General features: G+C 36.0%; 1 protein-coding gene across 1 annotated transcript in view; it reads left to right on the top strand.

Moving 5' to 3' along the window:
- The window catches only part of LOC106879762 (malignant fibrous histiocytoma-amplified sequence 1 homolog), an 82,272-nt gene that overhangs the window by 29,215 nt on the left and 47,057 nt on the right, over positions 1–6,000 (top strand). The gene's annotated exons all lie outside the window — the stretch shown is intronic.

The following is a 6,000-nucleotide window of genomic DNA, read 5'->3' as shown; positions in this document are numbered from 1 at the left end:
TGATGATATTTCTGAACAGCTGCTAATCACATGTATGATGTCTTCCACAAAAATATAACACCATCTATATTTTTGACTGCATCTTGGAGCTCCCAGGGCTTCACTGTCCTTTTGTTTATTAGGAATTTTGTAGCAATCTCCTGTTCCTAGATTGCAAATGCATAGCCTTTGAAGTGTAATGTGATATAGTAGCCACGAGTCCAAGAGATGCTGCACTTCATGTTGATATTACTGTTGTCTTCAAGTGTTTGAGAAACACACCCATGAATAGTCTTTCTTTGGTATGCTAAGTGCTTCACATTCAGATCTTCCTTGAGGTGTATTAGTCTGGCTGTTTTGGGATCATCAGGAAGGGAATTCTTCCTGAGGAGCTCACTGCAAAAATGTAAGATATTGTTCTCTTCCCTTTTCAACACTGAAGAGCTGGCTGCCAACATGTAGGATATCATTCTCTTGCCTTTCCAACACTAAGTTAATCTGTTTATTTTTGTTACTGTTGTTTAGCAAATACTGTCTGGAAGAGACTATTTGACATTCAAAGGCTGTCTGCCCTAATCTCAAACCTCTATCACATTTGCCTCTTCTTAGGTAGAACATGTCGACATCATCATTTCTGTGGAGATTTCCAGTTGATGTCAGAATCTTATGGGTTTTAACCTCTATGGATTGAATTTCCTCTACAGATCAATCAAGTATCCCAAATGCTGGAATTAGCACTGGTACTGAAAATGCATTGTGGGATACTGCCTTGTATGTATGTATGCATACACACACACATTTATATATATCATGGTATATCACAGTATTAATCGGACTATTGAATGGATGTTATTACATATTGCTGGTCACAATGTGTTTTGCATTGTTTTAGCTTTTGAATGATGCTATCCCACTGGCTAGGCAAGTAAGCTAATTTTTCCCCTAACAAGAAAGTTATTTAATCACAGAGTTACCCATTTACAGCTGAGTGGACTGTATCAACATGAAATATGAAATGGAGTGTTTTGCTCAAAAACACAATGTGCTGCTCAGTCCAGGAATTGAACTCACAATCTAGAGATCGTGAGTGTGAACAAACGTTTATATAAATTGTTAAAAAAAAAACAAGACCTAAACAGAAAAAGAAATGTCTTCAGAAAACAACAATGTTTTCCTCAACTTATGGGGTTACTTATATTAAAGACATTTTTCAAACAATATTATAACCCAAAACACTAAATCACCTCCTCAGAAGGAAATGGAAAGAAGAATGACTCATTAATCGTATGAAACTTATGATTCTTTTCCTCTAAATATCTATCATTACCTGAGATTAGCACACCTATCCTATTACTCAATTTCTTTAATCCACAAAGCTGAGAAAGAGACACTCCTATTTTTTGTTGACTCAGTAACTAATAGTTACATATTAATGGCATGTGAACAGACATGGCTGTGTGCTAAGAAACTTGTTTCCTAACCACATGCTTCTGGGTTAAGTCCCACTGCATGGCACCTTGGGCAACTGTCTTCTACTATATCCTTGGACCTACCAAAGCCGTGTAAGTGGATTTGGTAGAAAGAAGCCTGTTGTATATATATATATATATACATACACACACACACACATATATATATACACACATATATATGTATATGCATATATATATATATGTATATATGTATGTGTGTATATATATATATATATATATATATATATATATATATATTTATATGTATATGCATATATATATATATATATATGTATATGCATATATATTTACGTCTGTGTCTTTGTTTGTCCTCCCGCCATTGCTTGACAATTGATGTTGGTATGTTTATGTTCCTGTAACTTAGCAGTTTGGCAAAGAGATCAAAAGAATAAGTACTAGGCTTACAAAAATAAGTCCTGGGGCCGATTTCTTTGACTAAAATCCTTTAAGACAGTGCTCCAGCATGGCCACAGTCAAATGACTGAAACATGTAAAAGAAAATAAAAGAAAGTAAAAGAAAAACAAAACAAAAAGATGATACTTGCCCAATAGGAAATATATAGTAAGAGTTGTACTTTTGCTTGGTTTCTAACTAAAGCTGGTCATGGTTCCTATCTCAAACAGTGTTCGCATTAAAGTTAGTGATACTTATTTTATCAAAAAAGGGCACCTGTAAATGGTCGATTTACTTGCTAGAAATAGCACCCAAATCTTCCTCAAATTATGCTCTAAAAACAAAGTCTGCTTTGAGTCTACTGAATCATGTAGCCAGAACTTATCCAGATTCTCAAAGTGTTTAGTTTAAGAGTCTGAGACTCCCTCTTGGACAAGACAAGTTAACACCTGCCAGATATCACAAGCTTGATCCTTAGATATCACTATTACTCATTTTCAGTTGAGTGCACAAAAGCAACGTGAAATAAACTACTGTGTTCATAGACACAAGACATCACTCTGTCCATGAACCAAACCTATGACTTAACAATCAAAAGCCCAATACCTAAGCACAAGGCTCTTTCATGACTCCCGTCCTACCATTTTCAAAACAAAAAGAACACGTTAGTTAATGTAATCCTAGATACATGGTATCTAAGAACGGACTTGATGGTTATGGCTGAAATGTCTTTCGTCATAGGTCTTTTTAAGCTGGCAATACTTGGAACTACACAACCAATAAATCAACTGGGATATGAGGAGAAGTCTATTTGGACTATATCAATGGATATGAGATTACTTCCTATGAGTAAGAATTTGTATTAACTTTGACACTTCTATTATTGTTTTATATTACTGCCTCTAAAGATAAGATAGATAACAAGTCAATGCAGCATTTCTAGGTAATAACCAAACCTTCTAAATATAACAGCTAATCATCATTATCATGATCATTAAAGCAGTGAGCTGGCAGAATCGTTACTGTGCTGGACAAAATGTTTAGCCATATCCCAAGGAAGAATAGTGGGTTGTATGAGGTGTGGCTGGGGTGAATACAAGATTAATTTTGTCTCTGTTAATGGAGTCAGTGCAGCTTTAGTATGAGGCATCTAACTGTATGTGGAGGACACTTGACAATAGAAGGTTAGGTTAGAGAGGATCGATGGGTAATATTATTGCATATACACTGGCACGAATAAAGATGATGACAAGTACTTTGTTGATGTATAGGAAGAGTATTGGGGACATAACCAAATTTTGGAGCACATCAGAGTAGATAGAGTGTAGATGAGAGAGAGAGAGAGAGAGAGAGAGAGAGAGAGAGAGAGAGAGAGAGAGAGAGAGAGAGAGAGCTCTCTGTCAGCACATGCCTTAATGGTGTGATCTGCCAAGAAAACATCAATCTTAGAAATAGCAGACAGATGCAGTTATAAGCATTCAGTTTAGGAAAGAGAATCCAATATGCAGTATGGAATTAGATGCAAGGCAAGCAGCAAGTGAAGAAGCTAATTCCGAAAGAGTTCTGCTAACTGAAGCATCATGGTTAAAATCTTCTGCAGTATATTTATGAAAGGACCATTTGGAGGATATAGAGTGAACTGTTGTGGTTATGTATGGGATGTGAAGAGACTTGCTTAAGAGGATGGCTTCAGTCACCAACTGATCTGTTTCAGATAGGTCAATGGCAAGGTAGGGGTTGGATTTGGTAGGGGCTGGGTTTGGAGGTGAGAGATAGACCAAAAGTATTTGGAGTACACTTGTCAGTCAGGGATATATGTAAGGGGATGGAACTAATTAATGTATAAAGGGAGATATTGAAATATTTGGTCTCTGCACTAGCAGTAAGAACATAGGATGAATGTGAAAGCCAAGAAGAGTTGTCAGGACTGAAGTCACAAGGATAATGACTTCAGAGAGGAGTGAAATGAAATATATGTCCTCAATGCAGGAAGCGATGTAGTCAGATTTGGTAACTGAAGTCCAGAGGATGACAGATGAAGGGGATGAGTTTAGAGGGGTGGGTGAGTGAGACATTGAAGAAGAGTAAGCGAAAGTCTTTGTTTTTGCTATCTAGATGAAAGAGTTTAAGGCAGAGACAGTGGTATTTATAGATACATATAGACATCACTTTTTCAGGATGAAGTTTGATTATAGATGAAACCTGGACAACAGAAATAGATTACAGGTAAGAGATTTAGATTTGAAATGGATTGTAGATAAGAAACTATAGCTGAGAAATTTGTGTACTGGAGAAGAATAACATATGTGGCCTGTGTGTTAATAAGAAACAAAATTGGATCAGAGTCCACAAATATTAAAGGAAAAAAAAGGGACAATTGTCCAGTGGGTTTAATGTTATTTTTTGACATCTAGAGACATTAAAAAGTGAGTCAGGGTGCAGTGAGGATTGCAGTAATGATAATTCCCAACCAGAAACCTTGTCTGAATGCTTACAACAGATCAAAAACATGCATGGGCCAGGATGATATGGATCAGTGGAGTCCAGAAATAGACTCCACTGATCCATACTGGGAAATAAAAATAATTTGATGAGGCTAGTATTATTAGACTTAAGCTTTGTAATAAGAGGTAATACTTCATTAAAGAGAGAACTATCCTTTGGTCCACAAACTAGAGAACTTGTTTTTATATACTTCTGGAAGAGTCAAGTAGCCAAGGTCAGAAGGTTTAATTGTGAGTTTCATTATGTTCTCAGTGCTTGCATATTCATGTCTAATGTTGATAGTAACCATCACGTATCAAGCTGATTTATGGTTGCAGTGAAAGGAATGGTATGGTGGTCAAGACTGAATGATTTGTGGGACTGTACTACCTACCTAAAGAACTCTTCCTTTACTGTTTTTCGACAGCATTATTTGAAGACAAAGAGAAGAATTGAGAAAGAACTCATGATTTAAATCATATTTTATTAAAGGAAATGAGTTGTGCTGGATTAAATTTTTTTGTGTTATTGCCAAGATGTGTTGCTCTCACTTACCTGCACTGAAACACTTAAGCCTAATGTCTTGCTTTGAATATGGTCTTGCTGTTTCCTCAAACGTCAGCACCTTCTTGCACAAGCAAATGCAAATTAGTATATTATTTGTATGATCAAGTGAAGTGTGGTGAATGAGTGCTTCAGTTATTGTGCTTGCATGCATTTGAAATGTGTTACATTTACTATAAATAAATCACAAAGTAAATTAGATTTTAACTTGTATTTGGACCTTTAAATCAATGTGACATTGATCAAGAAACTGAGTGGTAGTGAAATATTACCACTGTTTTTTTTCCAAAGAAACATATATTGAAAATGCTAGTGAGGAAGAATATCTTTCTTCTGATGTATAAAATATTTCACACCCAATTGAACTATTAAGATGTTTTTTGCTTAGAAATAATACATTTCTAAATCTCTCAGAGAGATTTATGCAGTAGTGATACGATGAAGTAGTTGTATGTTGTCAACTTAATGTGACAGTCCCCTGAAGGGAATAATACTACTGTTGGTTAGACCTAGGAATCTGCACCCCTTCCTGTCGGCCTTGACACATTTCCCATGTCCTTATGTTTACAAGGGGAAGACAAGCTGGGTGGAGGTGCTTGTCTCCCCCTTGTAAACATAAGGACACAGGAAATGTGTCAAGGCCGACAGGAAGTGGTGCAGATTCCTAGGTCTAACCAACAGTAGTATTATTCCCTTCAGGGGACTGTCACATTAAGTTGACAGCATACAACTACTTCATGTTTTTTGTTTGTAGCGTTTTTATTAGACATTGTCGTATACAATGCAGGTCACTGAAATAAAAATGTTTTAAACATACAATTGTGACTTTCATCTTTATAGTATTTTTTGTTTTTATAAATTTTTTTTTACTTGTTTTAGTCATTAGACAGCAGCCATGCTGGGAAACCACCTTGAAGAATTTTAGTTAAACAAATCGACCCAGTACTTTTTTAAAGCCTAGTACTTGTTCTATTGGTCTCTTTTGCTGAATCACTAAGTTAAGGGACATAAACACACCAACACCAGTTGTCAAGCGGTGGTGGAGGATTAACAGAGACACACGCAAATACACACACATTAACTCCA

Source organism: Octopus bimaculoides, chromosome 10 (genome assembly GCF_046866305.1).
Source record: "Octopus bimaculoides isolate indiv1 chromosome 10, ASM4686630v1, whole genome shotgun sequence".
NCBI classification, from domain to species: domain Eukaryota; kingdom Metazoa; phylum Mollusca; class Cephalopoda; order Octopoda; family Octopodidae; genus Octopus; species Octopus bimaculoides.
The sequence above is the reverse complement of the archived record's forward strand: the minus strand, read 5'-3'. Positions and strand labels throughout refer to the sequence as shown.